Source organism: Poecile atricapillus, chromosome 30 (genome assembly GCF_030490865.1).
Source record: "Poecile atricapillus isolate bPoeAtr1 chromosome 30, bPoeAtr1.hap1, whole genome shotgun sequence".
NCBI classification, from domain to species: domain Eukaryota; kingdom Metazoa; phylum Chordata; class Aves; order Passeriformes; family Paridae; genus Poecile; species Poecile atricapillus.
Genome location: NC_081278.1, coordinates 1,885,093 through 1,905,780, shown reverse-complemented (window position 1 = coordinate 1,905,780; position 20,688 = coordinate 1,885,093). Strand labels below are relative to the sequence as shown.

At 48.1% G+C, this 20,688-nt stretch overlaps 1 pseudogene; it reads left to right on the top strand.

The window, feature by feature from the left end:
* The window catches only part of LOC131589807 (uncharacterized), a 583,542-nt pseudogene that overhangs the window by 192,647 nt on the left and 370,207 nt on the right, over positions 1-20,688 (top strand).

The following is a 20,688-nucleotide window of genomic DNA, read 5'->3' as shown; positions in this document are numbered from 1 at the left end:
TTCCCATTGGTATTGCCCAGGCACCGTCCGTCAGACGACTGCGAAAGCGTTGCAGGTTCAGCAGTTGTGGTGTATTGTTGTTGTAACATGGAGAAGATTACAAGGGTTTTGGGCAGCAATGCTCCCACACTGGGTACTTCTCCTTTGGGGTGCTTATTAGCACATTGGAAACAAGGTAACTTTGGGGAAGAATTACATAAGACTGAGTTAATTTCAGCGAGATCTCCCACAGCAATAGACCCCAGCGACCCCATTTCCTCTGCTGGTAGCTATAACCCCCTCTTCTCTCTTTCTTTACTTTGTTTTCTTTATCTCTCCCTCTCTCTCCCTCTCCTCTCTCACATAACCCTTGTTGGCACTAAAATAAAGGTACATTATTGTTGTTGTGATTTCAACTGAAATCCCTTGTGTCCTTTTTTGCACTCTGAGTTCAAACAAACTTCTTGCAACTCCCACTCGCGTTAGCGAATCATGACATTTAAACTGGAGTCACGGACAGGATTTCTGACAGACAGAAGGAGCTGCAGGTTTGTTGTGCAGTCTGTATTAGGGGAAGGACGTTTTGCTCCAGTTGCACCTAGCCCAACACTCTCAAAAGAGTGAGCAGTGTCTAGAAAGCAGGGGGTGCGACTTGAATTTCCTGCAAACTGCACACGCCGAGGTGAAAAGCACCCCACACTCACTTGAGGGCTCTGTCTGCAGAATTTCGCAAAAGATCTCTTAGTGCAAAAGGGTGGGACTGGTTTTGTTGTTGTGTGTATGAACTTTGACTGCTTGGTGTAGCAAAGAGACAACCAGAATTTTAAACTGAAGGAGTGCCTCCCAAGCAGATTTGTTCTTTTTACCCATACAGGGAAGCAAAAAGTTGTGTGTGTGTGTGTGTGTGTGTGTGTGTGTGTGTGTGTGTATAATTTAAGTTTATACCTCCCTGTATTGGTTTTTCCCTTTGTAAAAATGACTGAAAACGGCAGTGCAGAAGTTAAAGCTGCATTTTATGCATGTTATGCGTTGTTAGCAAAACACAGTGCCAGACCTCCAGGAGGGAAAAGTTGGTGCTTAGTAATTGGTTTAATTTGGAAAATGTGATTGATAGAGTATGTTTTTTTTACAACATGAAACAGAATTTAAACTGGGCAAAAATAAAACTATACTCTGCTCAGTTTTGGGAGCTTGTCTTACAGCAGCTCTAGAAACTCGCTTTAAGTGAAGAAGTGAGGAAAGAAGTATAATAGACTCCCTCTAAAACCTAGTTAAAATTTTGCAAGAACAATTGGATGAAGAAAGGAGTAAGGTCAATCTGTTGTGAGTAGCCCTCCATGATAAATATTCAAAAAATGCTGACTTGCTAAAAGAAACAAGAGAGGGAAACCCCTCTCATTAATCAAATTTACCCTCCAAAGGAGCTAACTTGGATAAAATTGTGGGGAACAATGGTGTCCTAGTTTGAAACGTCTAATTAAAACAGAATATAATTATATCAGTGATAAGGATCTTGATCTGCATATAACCATGAAAAAGAAAAAAAAAATAAATAAATAGAAAAAAAGGGAGTACAGGCGTCTCCCTCACAAGTCAGAGACAGAATACATATTCTGAGTGTCTCTCACTGAAGGAGATCAAATTCGATTGAGAGAACGGGAATCCAGTGGGTACTGGGGACATGGAATCTTCTTAACAGCAGGAAACAGACGTAACCCATGGTCCCTAACTCAGCACACAGCTTATTGGGCAGAGGGGCTTCACTCCTTGGAAAGGGGGGACCCTATAGCTATAGTTGGTACCCCCAACCAACTACTGGAAAACATTCACAAAGCTGCCTGCTCACAAATGATACACAAAAGAAAATTAATTGCTGGTTATGAATCACCAATGTTGTTACCTGTGAAAACTGAAATGATGACCTCTGGAATTCAAGGCCTTCCAGAATCACTTAAACCTACAGCAATTTTTCTCAAAAAAAACCCCCAAAACCCATAGCAGCTATAACCCCTGTGGGTAGACTAGATAGATTCCTTGGAAATCCGACTGATCGACCGGGTTCCACTGATCCTGGCTTTACTCCCTTCACCACCCCCTCTCAGCTGACAGGTTCACAACTGCGTTCTCCTGCTAGGAAACATAAAATGTGGACATGGAGCAAAGTTGCAAAAGAGCTAATTAATTACTGTAGAAATTATGAACCTGTAAAAATCCCAGAAGAAAAATCAGAGAAAGGAAAGGGTGTTAGATACATTGGTTCTCTTAATGAAAACCCAGAAAAGAGAAAACAAATCTCTAACCACCAGCACTGGTGTTCACTAAGGATAAAGAAGAGGGTCCCCAGAAACATAATGGATGACTTATCACTTAAAAGTAATTTCTAATTGGCACTGTCCCAAGTTCATTGTATCCAATGCCCCACTGTATAACCCAGTACACCTCCACAGGCTCTGGGCTGTGAGCCAAAGCAGTCTCCTTCTCAGCTTCTGGGAGTGGAGCCCAAACAGCCTCAGGATCAGGGAAACTGGTAACTCTGTGTCTTGGTTCTAGAAGACAGGTGTCTGCTAGGGAGAGCAGGAGCCTCCCTTGGGATGAAAGAATGTAAACCCCCTCCCTCCGAATTATTATAATTTTGAAATCAAGGGGCTTTCAGGCAGAGATCTGGGCATAGGAATAACAGTTCTTTACTAGTATAACCAGGCAAACAAACAAACAATAACTACAGCAATAACAAGAACACAGAACCAGAGGCCCCGTGACAGCTTTCTCAGCTGAGATGGGATGGAGGAGAGGCTTTGTTTTCACAAACCCCCTCGGGCAGTCAGTCCCGGTGCTCCTGCAGGGCTCCGAGGAAACAGTCGGCTGGGACAGCAGGGACGAGCTGAGATCCTGCGCTGGTGGATGAGGTAGATCAGCAGCTCCGCGGAGGTGCCTGGCATTGCCACACGTCCCGGCAGGACAGGGGGTGCGAGGCCAACCAACGAAGAGGGAAGAAGGAGAAGAAGCAGCAGCTCCATCTGGGTGATGGCGAAATTCCCTTCTCTCCACCGCAGCAGCTCCGGGACCCGGAGACGAATGTGTTTCCCCAAAGCCGAAGAAAGCCAGCCAAAAACTGTCCCCACCCTCCTTTCCTGCCCCCTTCCCCCCAGCCAAAAACTGTCCCCACCCTCCTTTCCTGCCCCCTTCCCCCCCTGGGCCTGGCCACTCTTTGTCCTTTATCAATCACCCACTAAATACCCACAGTTAGGTTGTCATTTTTACCCATTAGCAGCTAATGGGTAAAAATTCCACGGGCAGGCCAGAACAACAAAACAAAACAAAAAAAACCACCTAACCCTCAACATGATTCCACCCATGGCTGCTGCTGGGTCCAGAGATTTGGTGAGATAAAGCTGAGCCAGAGCTTCAGCATCTCTCCCATAGTCACAGAATCACAGAATGCCTTGGCTTGGAAGAGACCTTAAAGTTCATCTCATTCCACCCTCTGCCATGGGCAGGGACACCTTCCACTATCCCAGGCTGCTCCAAGCCCCATCCAACCTGGCCTTGGACACTTCCAGGGATCCAGGGGCAGCCACAGATTCTCTGGGCAAGCTCTGATCTCTGCCCAGGTGAGCAGGGACAGGAGCCGAGGGAATGGCTGGAGCTGGGCCAGGGCAGGGCTGGGCTGGAGATCAGCAAAAGCTTCTTCCCCCACAGGGGGCTGGGGCACTGCCCAGGCTCCCCAGGGAATGGGCACGGCCCCGAGGCTGCCGCAGCTCCAGGAGCCTTTGGACAGCGCTGCCAGGGATGCACAGGCTGCGATTGTTGGGGTGTTTGTGCAGGCCTGGGGGCTGGACTCGATGATCCCAATGGGTCCCTCCCAGCTCAGCCCCTTGTGCAATTCTCACCCTTTGGCTCAGCCTTTGTGTCCCCTCGAGGCGCTGTCAGAGCTGATGGGGTGGGGCAGGAGCGGGGCAGCCCCAGTGTTCTCCTGGCAATGACACCACAGCCGGGGCAGCCCCAGTGTTCCCCTGGCAGTGACACCAGAGCTGTGGCAGCCCCAGCGTTCCCCTGGCAGTGACACCACAGCCGGGGCAGCCCCAGCGTTCCCCTGGCAGTGACACCATAGCCAGGGCAGCCCCAGCGTTCTCTCCCTGGAGATGCTCCAAGGGAAGCATCCAGAGCCGCATCCAGTCAGCGGAACTGAGCGGCCACTGAGCACCCCCGGCCTGGGCTGCTGTGGATTCCTCTGCAGACAGCTCAGGGAAGGTCCCCTTGGCCACCTGCACAGTGCCACAGACAAGTGTCACACACAGTTACAGAGCTCTGCCCAGAGCTGCCAGCAGGAATCAATTAAAAAAAAAATTAAAAAATTAAAACCACAAAAAAAACAAGAAAAAGATGACTCCTCCCAGTAGATCCTTTCCATCCTTCAGTTTTCACATCTGCATGTGCACAAGACCTGGGGCTGCAAAAAATGAGGCTATATTGGCACATTTGCAGGAAAAGCAGGTTTAGGACAGGTTATCAGCAGAACTGTTCTCAGCTGGGTGAAAAAGACCCCTTTGGCAGCTGCAGGGCCATTGAAAATGCACACCCTCAGGCCATGGGGGAGAAAAGGGCTCTGAATTCCCCTTCCTTGACACACAAACCCTGCTCCCAAGCTGCTCCCCACACAGGATTCTACTGGAAGACTGTGGAAAGCTGAGAGTTGACTCTGGCTTCTCCATGTTCCGTGTCCTAAAGTGCCTGGGAGAAGAAATTTAGGGTCAACTCCACTGGCACAATCCCTCCTGGCCCAGGGCACAGTGCCAGGAAGGTCTTTGCTCCTCCCTCGGCCCTCCCTGTGGAGGATGGCAGGGCTTGCAGTTTTATGGCATTTGTCCTTGCTGCCCCTCATGTCCTATTACCCCACAAAGAGCCCTGAGCCACCCGTGAGGGACAGGCCCTGCTGTGCCAGGCCTGGGCTCAGGGCTTGGCCTTTCTGCTTCCTCCAACCCAGCCAGGGCTTGCTCAGCATTGCAGTTCCCTGTGCTGTGCCCCAAGTTCGCTCGGCCCCTGCTGGAAAGGGACTTGAGGTACCTCGATCCCCTCGGGCAGTGCATGGGAGAAAACAACAAACTTCCCAGGAGGGGGGAAACAAACTTTTACTTGCAAAACTTAGAGAATGAAGTACTCGGGAAATCATAAAGTGACATGGAATTACAGTAAAGCACTTCACAGAGCACTGACTAAGCAAACTCTAACCTGTCCAACTTCAAGTTATACAGATTTGGAGAAAAGGAATTCAAGAGAAGAGAGAGGGACAGAGATCCACAGTCAGCCTTGGATCCAGCGCCACCTCAGCTGCTGTGAGCTCCAGGGCTGTGGCACATGTCAGTGTCTGTAAGAGACGCTTTCGGGGTGTGGACGTTCTGGGACACAGCAGAGACCTCTATAATCAAGTTAGATGTTAGTAGTTTATTTCAGGGCGTGGGGGAGAGAGAGAACCTGCTAGGAACCAGCAGACAAAGCTCAAAGCAGGCTCAGAGGGAACAATACAAAAGGGAGTAAAATATGAATACATGAGTTCAAGACTTAAGATAGCTAAGAAAGAGAGTAACAGAACAGAAGTGAGAGAGCTGGGAAAAGAGCATAAAGAAGAGAAGTAAAAAGAGCAGGAAAAAGAGTGTAGAAAAAGTGAGGCAAGAGAGACAAGAGAGCGTAGCAAGAGTGAAGCAAGAGAGACCAAGAGCAAGCAAGAGAGCATAGCAAGAGAGCGAGCTCTCCTTTACAATTGCTTATATAACCTATACATTGAATATTTTATTCCTTCACTAACCAATCTTTCTAAGTATGCAAATACAGTAACATTTGTGTGTGACCTATAAAAATCACTGCTTTTGCATATTTTTAGTTATCTCAGGGTCCTTCAGACCTTTCCTTATAAGGCTGGGAAGAGGGGTCTTAGCTTAGTTTTATTGGGGGAAAGAATGTGTTCTGGCATACCAGACCAGCTTCTTTGAATTATTCAAACTGTTCTTTTATTTGTATTTCTTCCTTAGCCTCTCTGGCTAAGGAGTCATATTTATAATTTCTTTCTAATTCTACCTTCCCAACAAGTGTCACACCCGTGTCACAGCGTCACCTGCTGTGGTTCCTCTCCCAGGTGGGGTTTTTGGGGTGCCAGGGGCTTGGCAGCCACTTTGGGGCTGGAGCAGAGGCTGCAGTGCCTGGGCTGGGGCAGTGACTGAACCACCCATGCAGAACTTGTTCTGCCCCCCAAACACACCCTGGAGATATCTGAGGCCATTCATCATTTCTCTGCTCTCCAGCACCAAGGCAACGCACTCTGGCTGCAGCTCTGAGCTCATGCCTATGGCAACTACCCCTGACAATGGGGCTCCATGGAGCTGCTCTCAGGAACCCCCCAAGAGCTGGGAAATGCCCCAAAACTGCCTCAGAAATGTGGGATACCCCAAAATCTCTTCAGGAATGTGGAATATCCAAAAACTCACTCAATAATGGACATGCCCTCCCTTCATCATTCCCAAACTTTGGCTGTCTCATTGCAGGCCCCACCCCACATCCCCAATCCCAACCCCAACCCATCCCATCCCTGCTGGACATCAAGACCCCCTTCCCAAGCCTGATTTCCCCCATTTCACACCTCCCAAACTCCATCACACCTATCCTGCCCCACCCAATGCCCATGTCACACCCCCGATCTGCATCCCACTTCACCCAATCCCCTTCCAACCCCATTCCACCTGATGCCTTCAGAAGGCTGACCTAGAACAGAGGCTAGACAGAGTTAAGAATAAAGTTTATTAAAAGGCCTTAAAGGATACACCTTGGGCAGTACAAGAGCCTGCCCAGGGCTACACCCAAAATGGACCAAAAATGGTCAAAAAAACCCCAACAAACCAACTCATCACGAGGTCTCACATTTTTAGAAGTTTAGGTCCATCTGGATATTTGGGTTCATGGTCCAATTATAACTTCAGATGATGAAGTCCTGTCCTTCATGTTTTCTCTCTTCAGTCCACCCTTGTTTATGCTTTTGAGCCTGAAACTTGTAATGATTGTCCTTGGTATCAAGCTAGAAAAGGAATTGTTTTGTCTACCTACTCTGTGAAGAGAGCTCAGTAACAAAACAGGAAGTTCCAAAATACAAACCTAGACAGTGCAAAATATGAAAGATATGGAAGCTAAAATTTAAGGCATCACACCCTGAGGGGTTGTGGAATCCAATAGTTTTCAGTGGCACTGTGCAGTTTTCAGTGGCATTGAGTGGTTTTGAGGTGAGAGATAAAACTCTCGTTGCTTTGAGTGCCAAAAAATGGAGAAAACTCCACCAAATAGTTCCACAACCCCCAAGTATTTCCCTGAATACCAGATTACCTTGAAGCACTAGTAAAATGTGAAGCTCTAGATGCCTTTGATGAATTTGTAGACTTTTACCCCAATTTTGTGTGTTTTAAAGGGATGAAGATGAATCAAAAGATAATCGGAACAAAACAAAAGGACCACCAGCCCAGTGTCTTCCCAACACAGATCACTGGGAACGTGGGTCATCAGGGTTTTGCCCAATGTGGGTCCTCTGATGGGGGATGGAGTTGGGGCAGCACACAAAGCTCTTCCTGCACTTGGGGCACTCGCAGGGCTTCCCTTACTGGTGCCTCTGTTGGTGTCTGATCAAGTTAGAGCTCTGGGTGAAGCTCTTCCCACACTGGGGGCACTTGTAGAGCTTCTCCCCGGTGTGGCTGCGCCGGTGGGTGATGAGGTGAGAGTTTCGCTTGAAGCCCTTCCCGCACTCAGGGCAGCGGAAGGGCCTCTCATCTGTGTGAATCCGCTGGTGCACGAGGAGAGTGGAGCTGATGCGAAACCTCTTCCCACACTGGAGACACTCATAGGGCCTCTCCCCAGTGTGGAGCATCTGGTGAACGGTCAGCTGGGACCTCTGGCTGAAGGTCATCCCACATTCCGCACACTCATAGGGCTGTTCCCCAGTGTGGGTCCTCTGGTGGATGGTCAGGTGGGAGCTGTTTCTGAAGCTCTTCCCACACTGGGGACACTCGTAGGGCCTCTCCCCAGTGTGGATCCGCCGGTGCCTGACAAGGGTGGAGTTGTGCTTGAAGCCCTCCCCACAGTCAGGGCAGCAGAAGGGCCTCTCATCTGTGTGAATCCGCTGGTGAATGAGGAGATGAGAGCTCCTCTGAAACCTCTTCCCACACTCAGAACACTCGTAGGACCTCTCCCCAGTGTGGATGCGCTGGTGACGGATGAGTTCAGAGTTGCAGCTGAAGCCCTTCCCACATTTCCCACACTCATAGGCCCATTCCCCACTGTGGATCATCTGGTGGCGGATCAGTTTGCTGCTCCAGCTGAAGCTCTTCCCACATTCCAAGCACTTGTAGCGCTTCTCCCCATCCTGAAGCTGCTCATGGACCACCAGCTCAGAGCCCTGGCTGGATCTCCAGCTGCCTTCCCGGCACAGGGTGGGTCTTTCCTCCTCAGAGCACCCAGGGCTCGGTATGGATCCCCTCCTCCTGTGGGATCTCTGAAGCTTTTCCTCCCCATGGGATTCCTGGAATGTGGAGCTGCTGAAGACAGCCTCTTCCATGAGGTTTTGCTGTGAGGATTTGTCCTCCCTGGTCTCCATCCTAAGTTCCTTGTCTGGGGGAGGAAGGATAAGGAGAGGATGGGATTTGCCTCTGTGCCAGAGGGAAGGGGAAGGAGATCCCCCCAGTGTGTCCCCGGCAGGATGGTATCGGCAGCGGGGTTGTCCTGCAGCTGGGGGCCATGCTGGGCTGGGAGATGGAGCAGGAGAGAGGGGGAAAAGGGCACTGACTTTCTCCTCACCTGCCTGGGTGTCCCGGGGCATCTTCCTCTTCCTCGTAGCCTCCTCCTCCATCCGGACAAGGTCTGGGAATGAGAAATCCTGGTTTGGGAGAAAACAAGGAATGAGCACAATGAGTTTGAATGTCTCTTGGCCCAAGTCCCTCTCTAGAAGCCACTGGATATCTGAGGTGTCTTGGTTTGAAAGGAAAGGTGTTTGCTAAGGAAGGCAGAAACCTCCACTGAAATTGATAAAAATGTAAGCAACAACCCCCTCTGAATTATTATAACCTTGATATCAAAGTGCTCTCAGATATTGATATAGGAATACGAATAGTTCTTTACTAAAGAAAGAAAAATGAAAATGCAGCAGGACAAAAAAAACCAACAAAAAAACAACTCACTAAGAGAATCAGAATACAACCTGACACCCTGTTGGTCAGGGTGTTGGAAGCAGTCTGATTAAATGGTGGCTGCAGTCTGCATGGAGTGACAGATGTGGTTCTGTTGAAGCAATGATCCCATAGAAGGCTGTAGCTTACCTCTGAAATTCCGGTGCTGTAGATGGGTCTTCTCTCTCCTCTGGGATACAAGTGGAGAAAGACTGCCTGTGGTGTTCTGATGCTCAGATTATATCCAGTAGGAATGTTTGGCTCCTCACCCTGGGTGGAGCATCTCACGATGGAATGATGTAATTTTATCAGTCATGCTGTGAGACTCAATGGCCCATTACCAGAAGCTATCCCCCTGGGGGGAGGATGGGTGGTGGGAGAGATAAAGAACACTGCCCCACCCAGTTTAAACAGCTGGCTCATTAACAGAAGACATCCCCCCCATTATGAGGGATGGGTGATGAAAGAGATAATGAAAACTGCCCCACCAGGTTTTAACAGATGGTGATAGAATGCATACTTTTGGTTACATCTTGCATTGCAACCCAAGACATGGGGTCCATAAAAATTTTACACCACCAAAATTCAGCCCTGAAAATGCCTTCCAGGTGTTCCCCATCTCTGTTTTCTCCCTTTTGGTGTTCAGGGTTTCCTCCTTGTCCCAGCTCCTTGGGGTCAAGTGTGTACTGGGGGTCCCCTGACTACTTGGTCCCTGACCTCTTCAGGCTTTTGGGAGTGCCAGGAATCTAAAAAGTTTTCCCTGTTTCCATCTCAGCACTTAGGGATGCTAAAAGTTTTTGGGGTCCCAGGGTCCCTGCTCTCCTTATTCTCTTCTTGGGGGTGCAGGGGGTCCGTGGAGACTCCCCCCCCTGCCCCTCTACAGGCTGTTGAGTGTCCCACCAGTCGCGGCTCTCCCCCTCTCTGGGCTCCCCACTTTGGGGTCCTGGGGGTCACAGAGCTCTGCTCCTCCAGGCTGCCTCTGCCAGCAGCAGCCACTGGGATCCCCCAATGTCCCCCCAAGGGGCCTTTTCCACTCAGCTTTGGAGTTCTTCATTCTCCAAACATCCCCCCCACCCCAAAACCCAACCCAGGAAGCCCCCAGGATATCTGGGCCGAGTATGCCTTTCCCAGTCACCTGTGGGATGGTGGGGTGAAGATCTCACGGATGGGAGGCTGTGAATTCAGGGAATGCTCAGCTGGGATGTACTGGGCCTGAGATCATACTGGGATAAGAAGCACTTGACTGGGATTACTAGGAGTGTCTGGGAATGGCTATGGACATGCTGAGGCCAACTGGGATATACTGGGGGTGTCTGTGCCCATACTGGGGATGACTGGGTGTCGTGGTTTTAAACCAATAACTAAAAAAATTACTTATTTTTTGCTGTGAGATATGGATTAGAACAAGAGCAAAACAGGCTTAAAACTTATAAGGAATAAAGACAGTTTATTAACAAACCACAAGAATAAGAACACCAGAATAAACTTCCAGAAAACCCCTTTATCTCTCACTACTTGACTATTTCTTTGTACACATGATAACATAGAGACAAAAAACAACTTTAGAACTTTGGTGGTCAAAAACAGTCTCAGTTCTTGCTAGAGTCTTTTCATCAGTCTTTGTAGAGAAACAGAAGTCTCTTTCTGCCAATTTATGGAGTTTCTCACAAGAAAACTATTTTTGTTATAGTTTTCTATTTCTCTAATGCCAGCTGCTCGGAAATCTGTTATCAGAGTTCACTCCTCCCACTTCACATCACTTCGAGGTGTGCATGGGTCAATGAGTCTAGAGATGCCATTTTAAGGATGAGTTATTCAAAGGCAGAAGTCCTCTTCATCTGTCTCTGTGAGCCTTCTTGGAAAACAGCTTTCCCCTTGCCCCCTCAAGGCTTCAAAATCTTCACTCTACCCATTTCCAGCAACCCACAGTATCACAACCACTCTCTGTTTTTCTCAAAAGACCACACTTTGAACACTCTATTCCTCCCATACTCTAGTCATGAATTAAAGGAGTCTTTTTAAACTACTATTGTCCATCTCCATAGCTTTAACAGAAAGATATTTCAGCTGTAAGCATCTTCTTATTCTCTCTCTCTTATTTAAAACTTAACTCTTTTCCTCACTGTTTTTGGTGGTTCTATGATGTCTTCTTTATGTTGATTGTCTCTCTTGTTCTCTGTCTTTTCTGAGCAAAAGGAGTAATCGGTTCATTTATCCAGGTAGTAAAAGAATTAAAAGCTTTAGAAAAGCTGCAAGAGTTCATGGTGTCAGGTTTCAGTCCAGAAGCAGGAACTGAAAACTAAACCAGGCTGCCAGCTCTGCTTTCCTTTCCTCCCCCCCCGCCCCCCCCCATCCTCTGCAGCCTTCTTCGGCCGAGAGAGAAAGGGGAAGGGGAGTGGAGGAGGCTACCACAGAGCCTTGTTACCTTCTCAGAAGCCAGAAACCAAAGAAGGCAAGAGATCTCTGACTGTACATCTTAAGGGGGTGTTTACAAGTTGAATTCACTTTTTAATGGTCAGAACTGCTGTCAATTCTTGGAAATGACTGATAATTGGTCAGGAGGAAAAACTCCCATCAGCCACCAGCAGCTTCAACTTCCTTAACTCTCAAAGCTGTCTTAAAGGTAAAGCTACCCCATGACACTGGGAACACACTGGGAACAATGGGAACTGTGCTGGGGACAACTGGGACCCTGTGCTGCAGACAACTGGGAGCAAGTAGGAGTGACTGGGTCTGCACTGGGTGCAACTGAGTGTGACTGGGACCATGCTGGGAGTGGCTGTGATCATTTGGGGATGGAACAGAGACTATACTGGGGGCAACTGGGGGCAACTGGGATCACACTGGGAGGAACAGGGAGCAACTGGAACCATGCTGAGGGCAACTGGCATCCTGCCAGGAACACAGTGGGAGCAGCTGGGCCATGCTGGGCAAGATCGGGACCATAGTGGCAGCAACTGTAACTGCACTCAGGGTGACTGGGAGTGGCTGGGAGCAACTGGGATCAGGCTGGAAGCACCTGAGGAGTGACTGAGAGTGACTGGGATAGACAGGGAGAGACTGAAACCACAGTGCAGGTAAATGGGAGTACTGGAACCACACTGGATAATCATGGGAGCAGCTGTGCCCATGCTGGGGTCATACTGGGATCCTAGTGGAACTAACTGGGATCCTACTGGGAGCAAATGGAATGGAAAGGTGCTGGCTGTGACTGGAAGCATGCTGGAGGTGACTGGGAGCAACTGGGCCCATCCTGAGAGTGACAGGGAGTCACTCTGACCATACCTGGAATCATGCTGGGAGGATCTGGGAGTGACTGGAACCATACTGCGAGTGACTGGGTGCAACAGCTCATACCTGAGAGTGACTGCGATTGTACTGGGAGTGACTGGGATCATCCTGGAAATGTTTTTCTGTAGATCTTCTGTCTTTCTGGTCTCTTTTTCTTCTCCTTCTTATACTACATACCTGGAACATTTTTGGATATCTTAATGTTACCCAAAATCTTAAGGGTTAACACTTTTTAGGTTAAATGAGCTAAGCTGGTAAACTTAATGCTATGGTAAGAGTTGTATGTTCAGTTGGATGTTGTATTAAACCCTTTGCCATAGTTCCATGATTGTCTATATTCTGCCAGTTAAATTTTGTATAATTTTGATCTTTTTGCTCAGTTGGTCAGAGAATGGTGCCAGCATCACCGAGGTTGTGGGTTCAATCCTTGTGGGGCTATTCACTTAAGAGTTGGACTTGATGGTCCTTGTGGGTCCCTTCCTACCAAGAATATTCTTTGCATCTGTCCATTCTGAGAATATCTGGTTGGTGTTCCTCCTGTGCACTAAACTCAAGCACAGGAACCTTTGGTTACCACCAGCATTGAAGTGTTCTGGGGTGTTACAGCCCTGCAGACTCACAGTGGCCTCTTGTTTCCATAAGGCTCCAGAGTGTCCCACTGGTCCCTTGGTTCTATGGGCCCAAGAGTGCCAAAATGATCCCCTTGGTTCCACAACTTCCCACAGTGTCCCACTGGCCCCTTGGTACCATAAGGATCTGGAGTGTCACACAGGTTTATGGCATTTGTCCTTGCTGCCCTCATGTCCCACTGCCCCACAAAGAGCCCTGAGCCACCCGTGAGGGACAGACCCTGCTGTACCAGGCCTGGGCTCAGGGCTTGGCCTTTCTGCTTCCTCCAACCCAGCCAGGGCTTGCTCAGCATTGCAGTTCCCTGCTCAGAGCCTTTGGCTCCCGGCAATCCTGGCCTCCAGAATCTGCTCTCACCAGTGCCTGGGGAGCCTTTGGCAGTCCCTGTCCTCAGTGGGGCCGACTGAAGCTCCAAGGGTCTTGGAGTTTTGCTTCTGACTCCTTGAGCAGCTTCTTCAGCCTGAAGGAGGGACAAAAGTGGATCAGGAAAAATAGAAGGAACCACAAGGTTGAGCACTCCCTGAATTCATAGCCCCCTACTTGTGGGATCATCATCCCCCACCCCCCAATCCAACAGGTGCCTGGGGAGGGGGAGCTCGGCCCAGATATCCTGAGGGGTCCCTCAGGGGTTGGGTTTTTTGGGGAGGATGTTTGGAGAATGAAGAGCTCCAGAGGTGAGTGGAAAATGCCCCTTGGGGGGATACTGGGGGTTACCAGCATCCCTAAGTGAGAAGATAGAAATAGGGGGAACATTTCAAATTCCTGGCACTCCCAGCAGCCTGAAGAGGTCAGGGACCGAGTAGACAGGGGACCCCCAGTAAAAGCGTGACCCTCAGCAGCTGGGACAGGGAGGAAACCCTGAACACCAAAGGAGGGAAACCAGAGATGGGGAACTCCTGGAAGGCATTTTCAGGGCTGAATCTTGGTGTTTGGGAGGTTTTTATGGATCTCATGTCTTAGGTTGCAATGCAAGATGTAACCAAAAGTATGCATTCTATCACCATCTGTTAAAACCTGGTGGGGCAGTTTTCATTATCTCTTTCATCACCCATCCCTCATAATGGGGGGGATGTCTTCTGTTAATGAGCCAGCTGTTAAAACTGGGTGGGGCAGTGTTCTTTATCTCTCCCACCACCCATCCTCCCCCCAGGGGGATAGCTTCTGGTAATGGGCCATTGAGTCTCACAGCATGACTGATAAAATTACATCATTCCATCGTGAGATGCTCCACCCAGGGTGAGGAGCCAAACATTCCTACTGGATATAATCTGAGCATCAGAACACCACAGGCAGTCTTTCTCCACTTGTATCCCAGAGGAGAGAGAAGACCCATCTACAGCACCGGAATTTCAGAGGTAAGCTACAGCCTTCTATGGGATCATTGCTTCAACATAACCACATCTGTCACTCCATGCGGACTGTAGCCACCATTTAATCAGACTGCTTCCAACACCCTGACCAACAGGGTGTCAGGTTGTATTCTGATTCTCTCAGTGAGTTGTTATTTTGTTGGTTTTTGTTGGTTTTTTTTTGTCCTGCTGCATTTTCATTTTTCTTTCTTTAGTAAAGAACTATTCGTATTCCTATATCAATATCTGAGAGCACTTTGATATCAAGGTTATAATAATTCAGAGGGGGTTGTTGCTTACATTTTTATCAATTTCAGTGGAGGTTTCTGCCTTCCTTAGCAAACACCTTTCCTTTCAAACCAAGACACCTCAGATATCCAGTGGCTTCTAGAGAGGGACTTGGGCCAAGAGACATTCAAACTCATTGTGCTCATTCCTTGTTTTCTCCCAAACCAGGATTTCCCAATCCCAAACCTTGTCTGGATGGAGAAGGACGCTGTGAGGAAGAGGAAGATGCCCCAGGACACCCAGGCAGGTGAGGAGGAAGTCAGTGCCCTTTTCCCCCTCTCTCCTGCTCCATCTCCCAGCCCAGCATGGCCCCGGCTGCAGGACAACCCTGCTGCTGATACCATTCTGCCAGGGACACACTGGGGGGATCTCCTTCCCCTTCCCTCTGGTATGGAGGCAAATCCCATCCTCTCCTTATCCTTCCTCCCCCAGACAAGGAACTTAGGATGGAGACCAGGGAGGACAAATCCTCACAGCAAAACCTCATGGAAGAGGCTGTCTTCAGCAGCTCCACATTCCAGGAATCCCACGGGGAGGAAAAGCTTCAGAGATCCCACAGGAAGAGGGGATCCAAACCCAGACCAGGGTGCTCTGAGGAGGAAAGACCCATCCTGTGCCGGGAAGGCAGCCGGAGATCCAGCCGGGGCTCTGAGCTGGTGGTCCATGAGCAGCTTCAGGATGGGGAGAAGCGCTACAAGTGCTTGGAGTGTGGGAAGAGCTTCAGCCGGAGCAGCAAACTGATCTGCCACCAGATGATCCACAGTGGGGAATGGGCCTATGAGTGTGGGAAATGTGGGAAGGGCTTCAGCTGCAACTCTGAACTCATCCGTCACCAGCACATCCACACTGGGCAGAGGTCCTACAAGTGTTCTGAGTGTGGGAAGAGGTTTCAGAGGAGCTCTCATCTCCTCATTCACCAGCGGATTCACACAGATGAGAGGCCCTTCCGCTGCCCTGACTGTGGGGAGGGCTTCAAGCACAACTCCACCCTTGTCAGGCACCGGCAGATCCACACTGGGGAGAGGCCCTACGAGTGTCCCCAGTGTGGGAAGAGCTTCAGAAACAGCTCCCACCTGACCATCCACCAGAGGACCCACACTGGGGAACAGCCCTATGAGTGTGGGGAATGTGGGATGACCTTCAGCCAGAGGTCCCAACTGACCATTCACCAGATGATCCACACTGGGGAGAGGCCCTTTGAGTCTCTCCAGTGTGGGAAGAGGTTTCGCATCAGCTCCACTCTCCTCGTGCACCAGCGGATTCAAACAGAGGAGAGGCCCTTCCGCTGCCCTGAGTGCGGGAAGGGCTTCAAGCGAAACTCTCACCTCATCACTGTCATGGGTTAGCTTCACCTTTAAGACCGAGTGAAAAAAGGGGAAGTTGAAGCTACTGGTGACTGATGGGAGTTTTTCTACCTGACTAATTATCAGTCATTTTCAAGAATTGACAGCAGATCTGACCATTAAAAAGTGAATTCAACTTGTAAACACCCCCTTAAGAAGTACACTCAGAGCTGTCTTGTTCTCTTTTTGTTTCCGGCTTTGGAGAGGTAACAAGCTCCGTCTTGGTTTTCCCCCCCTCCCAGGCCCGGGACAAGGCCGCAGGGAGGAGGGGGGGGGAGGAGAGAAAAGCAGTTTAGCAGTTTAGTTTAGTTTTCAAGGTCTGCTGCTAGACTGAAACCGGACACTATGAACTCTTGTAGCTTTCTTCTTTTAATTCCTTTACTACCTAGATAAACAACAGATTACTCCTTTTTCTTAGAACAGACAGAGAAAGAGAGACAATTAACATGTAAGACATCATAAAACTACCAAAAACAGTGAAGAAAAGAGTTAAGTTTAAATAAGAAAGAGAGAAAAAAGAAGATGCTTGTTGCTGAAAAATCTTTCTGTTACAGCTATGGAGATGGACAGTAGTTTAAAGACTCCTTTAATTCATGACTAGAGTATGGGAGGAATAGAGTATTCAAAGTGTGGACTTTAAAGAAAAGAAGAGGATGGTTGTAATACTGTGGGTTGCTGGAACTTGCGAGTGAAGTGAAGATTTTGAAGCCTTAAAGGAGCCAAAGAGATGGCTGTTTTCCAGGAGGGCTCACAGAAACAACTGAAGGGGATTTCTACCTTTGAATCACTTATCCTTAAAAATAACATCCCTAGATTCAATTTGACCCATTGCACACTTCAAAATAGTGTGAGATGGGAGGAGTGGACTCTAAAAACTCCATGGATTAGCAGGAAGAGACTTCTGTTTCTCTACGGGGACTGATGAGAAGACTCTAGAAATTGAGACTGTTTTTGACGACCAAGATTGTAAAACTATTTTTTTTTTTTGTCTCTATGTTGTTATGTGTACAGAGAAATAGTCAATTAGTGAAAAGAAAAAGAGTTTTCTGAAAGTTTATTTTGGTATTCTTATTCTAATAGTTTGTTAATAAACTGTCTTTATTCCTTTTAAGTTTTAAGCCTGTTTTGCTCTTATTTTAATCCATATCTCACAACAGAAGATAAGTAAATTTTGTTACTAGTTTAAAACCACAACAATCACCCACCGGCGCAGCCACACCGGGGAGAAGCTCTACAAGTGCCCCCAGTGTGGGAAGAGCTTCACCCAGAGCTCTAACTTGATCAGACACCAACAGAGGCACCAGTAAGGGAAGCCCTGTGAGTGCTCCAAGTGCAGGAAGAGCTTTGTGCGCTGTCCCAGCTCCATCCCCCATCAGAGGACCCACGTTGGGCAGAACCCTGATGACCCACATTCCCAGTGATCTGTGTTGGGAAGACACTGGGCTGGTGGTCCTTTTGTTTTGTTCCGATTATCTTTTGATTCATCTTCATCCCTTTAAAACAAACAAAATTGGGGTAAAAGTCTACAAATTCATCAAAGGCATCTAGAGGCTCATATTTTACTAGTGCTTCAAGGTAATCTGGTATTCAGGGAAATACTTGGGGGTTGTGGAGCTATTTGGTGGAGTTTTCTCCATTTTTTGGCACTCAAAGCAACAAGAGTTTTATCTGTCACCTCAAAACTACTCAATGCCACTGAAAACTGCACAGTGCCACTGAAAACTATTGGATTCCACAACCCCTCAGGGTGTGATGCCTTAAGTTTTAGCTTCCATATTTTTCATATTTTGCACTGTCTAGGTTTGTATTTTTGAACTTCCTGTTTTGTTACTGAGCTCTCTTCACAGAGTAGGTAGACAAAACAATTCCTTTTCTAGCGTGATACCAAGGACAATCATTACACGTTTCAGGCTCAAAAGCATAAACAAGGGTGGACTGAAGAGAGAAAACAAGAAGGACAGGACTTCATCATCTGAAGCTATAATTGGACCATGAACCCCAATATCCAGATAGTCCTAAACTTCTAAAAATGTGAGACCTCATGATGAGTTGGTTTGTTGGGGTTTTTTTGACCATTTTTGGTCCATTTTGGGTGTAGCCCTGGGCAGGCTCTTGTACTGCCCAAGGTGTATCCTTTAAGGCCTTTTAATAAACTTTATTCTTAACTCTGTCTAGCCTCTGTTATAGGTCAGCCTTCTGAAGGCATCAGGTGGAATGGGGTTGGAAGGGGATTGGGTGAAGTGGGATGCAAATCAGGAGGGGTGAGATGGGCATTGGGTGGGGCAGGATAGGTGTGATGGAGTTTGGGAGGTGTGAAATGGGGGAAATCAGGCTTGGGAAGGGGGTCTTGATGTCCAGCAGGGATGGGATGGGTTGGGGTTGGGATTGGGGATGTGGGGTGGGGCCTGCAATGAGACAGCCAAAGTTTGGGAATGATGAAGGGAGGGCATGTCCGTTACTGAGTGAGTTTTTGGATATTCCACATTCCTGAAGAGATTTTGGGGTATCCCACATTTCTGAGGCAGTTTTGGGGCACTTCCCAGCTCTTGGGGGGTTCCTGAGAGCAGCTCCATGGAGCCCCATTGTCAGGGGTAGTTGCCATGGGCATGAGCTCAGAGCTGCAGCCAGAGTGCGTTGCCTTGGTGCTGGAGAGCAGAGAAATGATGAATGGCCTCAGATATCTCCAGGGTGTGTTTGGGGGGCAGAACAAGTTCTGCATGGGTGGTGCAGTCACTGCCCCAGCCCAGGCACTGCAGCCTCTGCTCCAGCCCCAAAGTGGCTGCCAAGCCCCTGGCACCCCAAAAACCCCACCTGGGAGAGGAACCACAGCAGGTGAGGCTGTGACACGGGTGTGACACTTGTTGGGAAGGTAGAATTAGAAAGAAATTATAAATATGACTTTTTAGCCAGAGAGGCTAAGGAAGAAATACAAATGAAAGAACAGTTTGAATAATTCAAAGAAGCCGGTCTGGTATGCCAGAACACATTCTTTCCCCCAATAAAACTAAGCTAAGACCCCTCTTCCCAGCCTTATAAGGAAAGGTCTGAAGGACCCTGAGATAACTAAAAATATGCAAAAGCAGCGATTTCTATAGGTCACACACAAATGTTACTGTATTAGTATACTTAGAAAGATTGGTTAGTGAAGGAATAAAATATTCAATGTATAGGTTATATAAGCAATTGTAAAGGAGAGCTCGCTCTCTTGCTATGCTCTCTTGCTTGCTCTTGGTCTCTCTTGCTTCACTCTTGCTACGCTCTCTTGTCTCTCTTGCCTCACTTTTTCTACACTCTTTTTCCTGCTCTTTTTACTTCTTTATGCTCTTTTCCCAGCTCTCTCACTTCTGTTCTGTTACTCTCTTTCTTAGCTATCTTAAATCTAGAACTCATGTATTCATATTTTACTCCTTTTGTATTGTTCCCTCTGAGCCTGCTTTGAGCTTTGTCTGCTGGTTCCTAGCAGGTTCTCTCTCTCCCCCATGCCCTGAAATAAACTACTAACATTTAACTTGATTATAGAGGTCTCTGCTGTGTCCCGGAACGTCCACACCCCAAAAGCGTCTCTTACAGACACTGACATGTGCCACAGCCCTGGAGCTCACAGCAGCTGAGATGGCGCTGGATCCAAGGCCGACTGTGGATCTCTGTCCCTCTCTCTTCTCTTGAATTCCTTTTCTCCAAATCTGTATAACTCGAAGTTGGACAGGTTAGAGTTTGATTAGTCAGTGCTCTGTGAAGTGCTTTACTGTAATTCCATGTCACTTTATGATTTCCCAAGTACTTCATTCTCTAAATTTTGCAAGTAAAAGCTTGTTTCTCCCCTCCTGGGAAGTTTGTTGTTTTCTCCCATGCACTGCCCGAGCGGATCGAGGTACCTCAAGTCCCTTTCCAGCAGGGGCCGAGTGAGCTTGGGGCACAGCACAGGGAACTGCAATGCTGAGCAAGCCCTGGCTGGGTTGGAGGAAGCAGAAAGGCCAAGCCCTGAGCCCAGGCCTGGCACAGCAGGGCCTGTCCCTCACGGGTGGCTCGGGGCTCTTTGTGGGGTAGTGGGACATGAGGGGCAGCAAGGACAAATGCCATAAACCTGCAAGCCCTGCTGTCGTGGTTTTAAGCTAGTAACAAAAACTTACTTATTTTTTGCTAGAGATATGGATTAAAATAAGAGCAAAACAGGCTTAAAACTTAAAAGGAATAAAGACAGTTTATTAACAAACTACTAGAATAAGAATACCAAAATAAACTTTCAGAGAACTCTTTTACTTTTCACTACTTGATCATTTCTTTGTACGCATAACAACATAGAGACAAAAAAATTTAGAATCTTGGTGGTCAAAAACAGTCTCAATTTTTAGAGTCTTTTCATCAGTCTCCGCAGAGAAACAGAAGTCTCTTTCTGCTAATCCATGGAGTTTCTAGAGTCTACTCCTCCCAGTGTACACTCCTCCGAGGTGTGCATGGGTCATTCTAAGTCCTGGGATGCCATTTTTAAGGATAAATAATTCAAAGGTAGAAATCTTCTTCATTTCTCTCTGTGAGCCCTCCTGGAAAACAGCCATCTCTCTGGCTCTTTTAAAGCTTCAAAATCTTCACTTCACTCCTAAGTTCCAGCAACTCACA